Source organism: Daktulosphaira vitifoliae, unplaced genomic scaffold (genome assembly GCF_025091365.1).
Source record: "Daktulosphaira vitifoliae isolate Bord-2020 unplaced genomic scaffold, ASM2509136v1 Scaffold_1, whole genome shotgun sequence".
Classification (NCBI taxonomy): Eukaryota; Metazoa; Arthropoda; class Insecta; order Hemiptera; family Phylloxeridae; genus Daktulosphaira; species Daktulosphaira vitifoliae.
Window position 1 is genome coordinate 86,184,556 of NW_026099572.1, and position 10,577 is coordinate 86,195,132.

Consider the following 10,577-nt stretch of genomic DNA (forward strand, 5'->3'; position numbering starts at 1 on the left):
AGAGATTGTATTTATGTTTCTATAAACTTTTTTGAGCGGAGTACTAACTATTTAATAAATGATAAAAAGTAATGTAATCTCCTTAAAAAAATTGTTTTTTTTTTATCATACCTTAACAGATAGACTACTGTGATGTTATTTAAACGAATAATTTATTATACCCAAATAAGATTTAACAGTTTAATTTATACGTTCAACAATTTAAAAAAACTACAATTTATCTAGAATCCTTAGTTTAAAGAATCAGATTTAAAATAAATAAATGACAAAATGACTAATACGTCATTTAAAATAAGCTATGAGATTCAAGAAAATGATTTTTTATGAAGTTAAGTAATAGAATTTCAAGTAACCTTATATTATTTACGAAATAACTCAAAAAATTACGAAAAGGTATTAGAAACTATTTTTGTTTCCTGTAAAATAAATAATATGCCTAAAAATTTTTAAATTTTTCGTGTTTTAATTTTGTTGGAATTACTTTTCTTTGTTTTAGTTTTATGTTCCTTGAAATCATCAATTTGAATCTATAATACAAAACAATGTATGTAGTATCAACACTGTTTTTTTAATTAGTACTAATTCATATAACTTTTGTTTCTTTCCATTGAAAAATAGTATATTTATTTTTAAAATTTAAAAATTATATTTCAAATAATATTTATTTGTATGATACAATAAACTATTGATAAACTTGTTTTCTATTTCGATAGACTTTAAAAATCATTGACGAAGTAAGAAAATAAAAGTACTTTTAGTTTTGAATAACAGTAATGATATTGCTGTATGTATATATTTTACTCAAAGGCATAGAATATATTGAATGTTACACATATAAACTACAAATAATAAATAAAAAATGTATGTACAAGTCTTACGAAAAACTTTACAAGTATAAATTGAAAGAGATAGCAAATTGTGATTATGATTTGTATGTCTAACCAAAATATATTTTTAATTTTTCAATGGAAAATCCAATGTGTTTATAAAAAAATATCAATAGTTATTGGAAGGTTGTATTTTATTTAGCAGGATATATAAAATATAAAAATATTATGTATTCAAGAGTAGGCATAGTGGAAATCAAGAAATTATAATATGACATAGATTATAACCATTTAAAACGGATCTAAATATATATACAGGTGGATCATTAAGGTTAAAACACTCATCATCTCGGTAACTATTGAAAATTTTTAATTACTGGTAAGGAAAACATTGTTTGATTTAAAAAACTCTACAATAATACCGAAGAATCAATTTCTTTGAAAAACTCTACACGTAATATAGTTTATAGACTTTTAAAATAATCGAATATTACAATAATGTTATTGTAATCATTGCTTACACAAAGTAATTAATTTAATAGTCAATTCAGTTTTCTAAGGTTATGTTAAGTCTTATTGAATAATGAACAAGAATTGTTAATCACGCGTGTTTGTATTACCGCGTCGAATTAGTATTTAATTCAATACAGTTTATGAGGTTATGCTACAACTTTTAATACGTATCTATCAACAAAAATAAAGATTACTTTGTGTAAGCAATGATTATGATAACATTATCGTAGTATTCGATTATTTTAAGACTCACTATATTAGGCGAAGGGTTGAGTTTTTTAAAGAAATTGGTTCTTCAGTATTACAGTTAGTCTTACAAACTGATAGACTGTGCTATTAATAATATAGTAAAGACCCGATTTGAATCTAATATTATTATTATAATAATAGATAATTATGGTTAAATTAGTGTGTCGTAAATTATTATTGCTATCTTACTTGTCATATCTTGGTCAATAACAATTAGTGTATATTACACCACAGAAAATGAGTGAACTCCTGTATTCAAAACAGTAAAATAATAATAGAAATTTAGTCCAAAATCATTTAACTTTAACAAGCTGTAACAGACGAACGGTTGATCGGAAAAATTATAAGAGCAAAGTTGTTTGTATTTTTATATTAAATCATAATAACAAATTCAAAATAGGAGTTCCCATTTAAGAAAGTTCAAGTTAATGTTTTTTAACCTTGAAGGGATGAAAAAAAATTATGTTTTTACTACATATTATTGTAGAGTTTTTTGAATCAAACAATATTTTCCTTACCAAAAATTTTCAATAGTTACCGAGAAAATGATTGTCTATCCTTAATGAATCATTCTGTATACAACATTTAACATAAATTTCTTAAAATCGTTCATTAAATCTGTTCGTGTCCCTCTGCTTACACAAATATATTGTTTTAATTAGTTTAACGTTCCTCTAGCTATATTAACTCTTATAGAATTACAGACTCAATAGGGGTCCATATTGCTGCGGTCACCATTTGGACAGTTTATTAATCTACTTCTCTTTAAGCATACAACAGCCACAACGGATTCGAATTAAGACAAAGACATTATCACGGTAAATAGTTTTTTTAATTAAATAAATCAAATGACTAAAAACTTGTATATTATTAAGAAATATTTCACCTCTAATTTAAATAATATTTTGTTATTGGTTTAAAAAATTGGCTTTACTTAAATATGTGTTAAATGTAAATATAATATTTAACGGTATTTTTGTGTTTTAAGTATTTGCACTTAAATCTAATAATAAAAAGATTTCAACAGACATTTATTTAATCATTTGTAGTACAAACTATTTAATGTTATATAGCCTTGTATAATATGAGATTAAATACATTTGCATTTATCACCATAAAACTGAAATGCAATTTGTTACTTGAGCAGTTTCGGTTTCATCAAAGTAACACGTTTGGTATAGAGTAGATATTCTATAACGTCCGAAAGTAAGTCCATGTTCTTTTTGACTGTAAAGTAGTTTGGCCCATAACTATTGCGGAGTTCTTTTTGCAAATTGCCAATTACTAGCCCATTAGGACTAGAACAAATACAATCCGAAACAAACTTCAAAAGCGACTCAAAACAACGTGCATTAGACATGATTTGTTTTTTTAATCTTACAGTTATATTTGTAAAATAGTTTTACTTCAACTAAAATGATGTATTGTTTATTTATGAAACCTTAGTGATTTATATATTAGTAATATATTTTCGTTAATTTAAATAATTGAAAATAAATAAAATTATTGTTGAATGCATTATAAAATATTTGTAAATTCATAAATATTTAAACGAATTGATAAAACATTAATAACCCTAAAATATAATAAAAAATCTTATATTTACTCGTAAACTAACGTACTCTAATGAGTATACAATTTAAGGCTTAGATTTTCTATACTTGTAACGTATATTACAATCTATAAGGAATTACACTATTTTAACCTAATTATTTATTATTTTTTTATTGACATTATAATGAATTTTATTTATTTAAATGTTATATGTTGATAATACTAATTTGGTAATATTATTATGTTTATTTTAGAGAGAATAGTGTGTAAGGTAAGTATAAATTATTGATTGACAAGTATAAAATACTGGAAAGTAAAAATGTTCATTACTCTTGGCAGATTTTAAGTTAATGAAGTGGAAGTTAAGTGATACATGATAGTTATTACGAAAGGAGCAGAAGTTCGATAGAAATAAATGAAAAAATAAAATTTTGAAAGAAGAAATAATACAATTAACAAAAGTAGAATTAATTTTCATCTTATCGTATTATTTGTAATATCCCTTTTCTGCCAGACGATTCGTCTAATTCAAAGAAGGACTAACATTGATGGACATTGATTAATGCTCATGTAAATTTGACTAAATAAACTTAAATAAGTGAATTAGATATCCCATTAAACGGAGATTTATTAAGATCATTTGTTGTCAGATTTCTTTTTCGTTATTTATTTTCAATCTACTAATAAATATACGAGTAATTTTTGAAGGAAAAAACAACAGTTTTGATCAATTATATTAGTATTTAAATCAATTAATAACGTTTTTATATTTTAATATATAATATATAATTTATACAGTTATGGATAATCCACACAAGAAAAAATAATTCATTATTTTTGATATAAAGTTTTTTGATGTACCTAAAAAACGTTTTTATTAAAATATTACTATTTCTTTCTATTAATTTTTCATCTCAAATGTATACTAATCCTACTAAAACATGAAAAATGTTAACAATTATACTAATAATATTTTGTTCATTTGACTTCTAAATAAATAATTGTACAATAATAAAATGTCAAAAGTAATATATTTATAGCTTATTATACTAAACTGTAGATATTACTTTGAATAATTATAAAAAATATGGTGTTTAAGTTGTATAATATTAAGTTTCGTAAACATCATTTCTTTTTTTTTTTAATAATAATACGATTATTTTAGGATATTAAAAAAAATTAAATAATATTTTAAAATAGGTTTTAATATTAACAATTTGCTAAAAAGAAAATTTTATTTACTTTAGAATTGATAATATAACTTCATGAAAATAAATTTGATAAAATTAAATATGCATTTACAGCAGACATTGAAATTAAAATAGCTTTATCTAATTTACAAAATTAATTACGGCAAAGACAAAGTGTACTTTAAGGACATTGTGATTTATAAATTAGTTCCTTGTTTATTACGAGAAACCTAAGAATCCACTAAATATAATTCTAACACTAAAATTCAGAAGTTATCAGAAATTTAATTAGCATAAACAATTAATTATCAAAAGCATAAAATTAAAAATTAAAATTTTTTTTTAAATAAATATAAATATAAACTATATATTTTCAATTTTTAATATACAGTGCAGCAGTGTTTACTTATATATTATTTTTAAATTTAAATGAAGTAACTTACGTTTTAGGGCTAGAGCTCATAAAGTAGTATCTTTGACATTTTTGTTAAATTTCCAAAAAAAAAAAAAACGATTAAAATAGAAAAGTTAAAAGTGGCCTATAAATTTTCATTTGTTTTTTTGTCAACGTAACAAAATTTTTTTTTTTAGATTAATGATTTGTATAGCAATACAAAAAAATTGGAATATTATAGACAGGTAGTAACACACGCAAATATAGTTAAAAAATTAATAAATTATAAAATAAAATAATTTAATTTTGTAGTTAAAACCTATTATCATATCAAATCTAATTCGACAATGAATACTTTGAAAATACTAGAAATTAATGAATTTAATTGTCAATATGGAAAATATGAGCTAAGTAACTTTTTAATTGATAAAGTGGAATTTTTTTCAATTTTTAAGGGTAATACCTTTAATTAGGTAATAGTTGTGATTATTTAATGTATCGTGAAAAAAGTTAGTCAAATGCGAGCTGAGATAATAAACGAGAGCTACAAAAAAAAAATCACATACTAAAACAATTTTAATATGAATAAGAAATTTCTTCAAACGGGATGAGACTACAGTGATGGGGTCAGAATGAATATAGTACCCGGCGGTATTCGTTAACGTTCGTGGTTTTATTTTGTTTAAGTATTTGGCTATGTCGAGGATAAGGAATAAGGTGAGTGGACTGTATAAATGAATGTATAATAAATTTTACAATAAATAATTATAACAATTAAATGTATTATACAAGAATCATAAAATCTTATACACCAATGTAGATAGGGGGGACACTCAATACTAATGCCACAATGGCGCTGATATAAACAAATAATAAATTATAAATGTGAGTAAGTATTAGAAAGAAGATGAACAAGCGTTATACTTATCGGCTAATTGAAACGGCTGAATATTGAACGGATCAATTTAAGTTGAATGCAAGTAGCTGACCAACGTGTACAATATGCTGTGAACGATACGGTGATGTATCTCATAAAATATATAAACCAAACGGCGATTTATTGAGCACACAAGAGTGCGAAAATTGCAAAGGTGATATTTTACTTTTACAACAAAACGAATCAAAACTACTAGCTCGCAAGCGTCATAGAGATTATAGCTAAAATACTCTAAGATGGCGGTGACAATGCAAACATAAAGAGAAGATCGACAACAACTCGGTATAGCACAACGATAGCATAAATAATCACAACACAATTTCTCGACAGCACATTTGACTGTTGTGTATCCAACAGGGTCTTTGATATTCATTGATTTTATTGTGTATAAATGAAATAAAAATCAATTGATTTAAACATTTTTTCTAACTCAAAAACTTATGTAAGATATTTTAAAATAAAATAAAATACAAAATTAAGAATTCCAAAACAAAAAAAGCATATTTTTAAATATAGTGGCCATTTTCATCACGAAGACAAAATAAAGTTCCAAATTTTTTTTTTATAATTAAGTATATTACATAAGCTTTAATTTAAGATATATATATGTGTGTGTGTGTGAGTATGAGTTGTGTGTGTGTCAGTATTTTCGTAACACTTTCAAAAGTTAAGTTTAAAAAGTTAGATTTATAAAAAAATATACACAATGATAAATCTCATGTATCTATTAAATAAATTGTATTAAACCATATATTTTTCAAAAAGTTATGGCAGTTTTAAGTAAAAAACATTGATAAAATGTCGAAAATTATCAATTTTTAAAAATGTAATTTTTTTGGATATCTCCCCCATTCACGGTGAATAAAAGACATTTTTTTAATTTTTAAGGGTAATGTCTTCGACTATGTATGATTTGTGATCTTATGATGTATCGTCNTCTCCCCCATTTACGGTGAATAAAAGACATTTTTTTAATTTTTAAGGGTAATGTCTTCGACTATGTATGATTTGTGATCTTATGATGTATCGTCAAAAGAAATCGGTTCGGTAAGAGTTGAAAAAAAGGAGTAACAGACACAAAAAAAAAATAAAAATAATAATAAAATAAAATTACATCATAGTAAAATTATACGTTCTCAACTTCGCATCGAAGCTAACATTAGTTAACTCTGATGAGTCCACTTTTATTTTTATTGATTGTTATTGTTTCTATATTATAATATTATTTATTTTTATTATTATTTTTATCCATTAAAATTACTTTTATGAAAAATGTACTACATAAAATACTAGTATAAGTTTGGGTTGGGATATAACACTTCCCAATCGTTTAAAAATTTAAAAGGTATATAAGAAATACAATTTTATTACTTTATCATGAAATATTTTGAAAATTACATATTTCTTCTAAATTGTACACCATAAACTTTCAAAATGTTTCCCCATAAAAAAACTGCATCTTAATTTAGATGACCGTTTAGCAGAAGTTAATTTCATATTTTTTTCTTTCTAAAATTAATCTTATTTAAAACTGAAGAAAAAATATTTAAAAAAACTTACTTAAGAATAGTAATTGGAAAAAATTAAACGGTGAATTCGTATGATTCAAATCTTTCTTTAATTATTACTGTAAAAATTTGATCAAAATTATGTAGTATTATATATTTTTTTAACTATAGCATTTAATTTATTAATTAAAAAAATGAAGTATGACTCAGTTACAATAATCGTCAATAAAAAAATTTCTTCTAATATTATAAAATTCTTTAATTTGTTAGTTAGAATAACAAATCTATCTAGTTTTAGCTTTCGTGCTATGATACCATAGTATTACAAAATTACTATCTCTTCAAACTGACAAAATTATTTCTGAAATTAAATTACTAATTCATATTAATACCTTAGTATATAAAAAATATTGGAATTACAACAGATAATGTTAATATATCCCTTACTTAGGGATAAATTGACATATTTACTTATGTTTTAGTAAAATATGTAATATTTATTGCAACTATAGAAAAATATATAATTATTACATCAATAAAGTTTACAATGTAGAATGAGTAATTTTAAATTTAAAATAAAATATTTAATATTACGTGTATACATATTCTAAATGATTTAATAGGTAAANTTACAATCACATTTAAAATAAAATATTTAATATTACGTGTATACATATTCTAAATGATTTAATAGGTAAAATATCTAAGTGTTATTAGCAGTATCCCACTGCTAATAACCAATATTTATTGATTATTTCTATTTTTTTAGGATAAACAAAAATTGAATTTGACATACCGATCGCATTTTTATCAACAGTATGAATTATATTCCTATTATGATAACATGTAATTTATTCACATTAAACTATCCAAAAAGACTAATCCATTAATTTAACTCATTCTTAAAGAATTCGCGATATTAAAATATAAATATGTTATATTTTTCACGAATATTCGATACATGATGTCAAATTTACAATATTTATGTGTAAATCTAAGGTGCATTTTAAAAATACCATACTGACGTATAGAAATTTTTGGTTTATTTTTTAGAGTGTATAATTATTTTATTATACAATTACTATTACTCAATTACTTTAATATTAAAATATATAGCAAAATCAATAAGAAACTGAAGTACTCAAATTGATATATTAAGCAAATATATTTACTCTCAACAGATTTTTTTATTACTATACCTCTCAATTACTTTTAGGAATAACATGAAAATCCTTTTAGTGTTTATTATATTGTCTTTAGCATACAATCGACGCGAATCATTTTTTTCCCGACAAAGTTGAATTTTACATTAGTAGATTTTTTGCTTTGGATTACATAAACTGTGATTCATACAAAAGAAACGAATCTCAAGAGTACTTATCTTATCTTACCTCCAGAACAACTCTTTGTTAATATGACTTTCTAATAAAGCCAGCAGTGAACAAAAACTTAGTTTAACCCGATTACATCCGGTTTCGTTAATGTAAGAAAACATTAAGTTGGAAAAAATAAGAAAACTTTGTTCGAGCTCGCTTTAAGCTTTGTCACGTTAACCGGATTAACATTTTTTCCATTAGTACATGGAATATTTTTTCGATTTAATTTACTTCCTTATTTTTTTTTAACTGTATTACATTGACACACCTTTTGTAATGTGTGACATCATGAAATGGAAAAGGTTGCTATATCATAACTAAGTGATGAATGTGTTTTATAATGATACAAATTAGTATAATGATCAATTATTTTTTTTTTTACATAACTAAATTTTAACTCACAATTTTTATGGATTTTTTATTTTTTTATAGGCTAGTTAAATAGTATTGACAATAAATAATACTGCACGTGTTAGCCATGTAAAGTTAGTATAATTGTTTAGTTATACTTTAATTGCCTACGCTATATTGTAATTAATATGAATGTTTCATCAACAGAATATGATGGATAAATGTAATTCAAAGATAAAAATGATAATAGTATTGTAAAATTTTAGTCGTTAAATCCGCGTATACTCATATCCTAAACGTCTCTACAAGATTGGTGAACACAGAGTTTATATTATTAAGTGTTATTACATCAAAAGGTACGCAGACAACAAAACTGGTCTGTGCATCGTTGTTGGTCATCCATCATTTGATTTTCCTACAAAAGTACACATGTATATTAATGTTTATATATATACATATAAATTCATCAAAACAGAATATCATTTACAGCAGCCTTTTGATAATTTATCATCATAAATTCAGACTGAGTGTCATCGTTAAGCCTAAAAATAATTCTTTTTGATGTAAGTAAAATAATTTTTTTTGCTCGGGCTCGAAAACTTTTAAAAAAATGTCAAATACGCAAAAAGGAAAGTGACACTATAATATTCCTTAGTTTTCCATATTTACAAAAAAAACATTATATTTGATAAGAAATAATAGTATTTGGGTCAATCACTTGTCGGAAAAACTCATTTTAATTAGTTTAAAAATGTTTTGTGTTACTCAGTAAGTTTTATTTATCGCTTTTGTATCTATTAAATTTATCAAACCCGACAAGAAAACAGGAGTGGTATTGTATAGCTGCGAATGTATAGATTAAATCGAAAATGCTATAGAATGATCTTATTTAAATAAGATAATTACGAAAAAAATATGTATATAATGACGAAGCCAGTTTGATAATCAATCTCTACTGATAGCATTTATGTCAAAGTACTATTCATCGTGGAAAGTGTTTCAAATAAATAGTAAAGAAATGTTATTATACAGAGTGTTCAGTAAGTAAGGAAACAGGTCAGCTATTCACGGAAAAAAATCATTATTGTAAACGGTCAAAAATTATATGGTTAAGGAAGAACCATATTTAGCAAAACCGAAGATCTTAGTCGATTATTCTTGCAAGTACGTTTAGTTGGAATAACTGAATCGATCCGGTTGGGAATTGGAGTAGTATTAATCTATTGAAATATAATAGCCATAATATATGTACAGCTGTTAATAATGAATCTATAACTCAGTTGTAAACCAATGAAACCATTAAAACGTAAAATAGCGTTAAGCGCTGGTTATTGTGTTTAAATGGTATTATGATTTATAAAATTTAAGCTGTGCTAAAATTGCGCTTTCGGTTGTGACGAAGACATATATTTGAAGATGTTATGTGATCGTATGGCGCGAACATCTGTTCGAGGTTGGGTTGGATTGTCCCGTGGTTTTGTTTCCTGGTCAGCTGAAAATTCGCCCATAGTTATCTTACGCGGAAGCTTACAAAGACAACAAATGGGACTACCGATAAATAACAATTTTACACTTATTGTTATATGAGCATTGAAAAAGACAATTCCGATTTAAAATCAATGAATAATTATTTATATTAGACTATTTAATTAAATATTAATAAAAATAATAAATTTAA

At 24.1% G+C, this 10,577-nt stretch overlaps 2 long non-coding RNA genes across 5 annotated transcripts; both read left to right on the forward strand.

Annotated features, from left to right (window-relative positions):
- The first annotated feature begins 452 nt into the window (after nucleotides 1-452).
- On the forward strand, nucleotides 453-3,932 carry LOC126906740 (uncharacterized). 4 transcript variants are annotated; one of them, XR_007704329.1, is made up of 5 exons: nucleotides 453-544; nucleotides 714-734; nucleotides 2,286-2,407; nucleotides 3,398-3,414; nucleotides 3,483-3,932. It is a non-coding gene; the product is annotated as an uncharacterized LOC126906740 (long non-coding RNA). The 4 variants fall into 4 exon arrangements; XR_007704328.1 differs by lacking the exon at nucleotides 714-734 and having other exon boundaries at nucleotides 503-544; XR_007704327.1 differs by lacking the exons at nucleotides 453-544; nucleotides 714-734 and having other exon boundaries at nucleotides 2,211-2,795.
- A 2,721-nt stretch (nucleotides 3,933-6,653) lies between these two features.
- LOC126906748 (uncharacterized) lies at nucleotides 6,654-10,577 on the forward strand. Its single transcript, XR_007704332.1, has 4 exons — nucleotides 6,654-6,711; nucleotides 7,942-7,988; nucleotides 8,981-9,033; nucleotides 9,107-10,577. It is a non-coding gene; the product is annotated as an uncharacterized LOC126906748 (long non-coding RNA).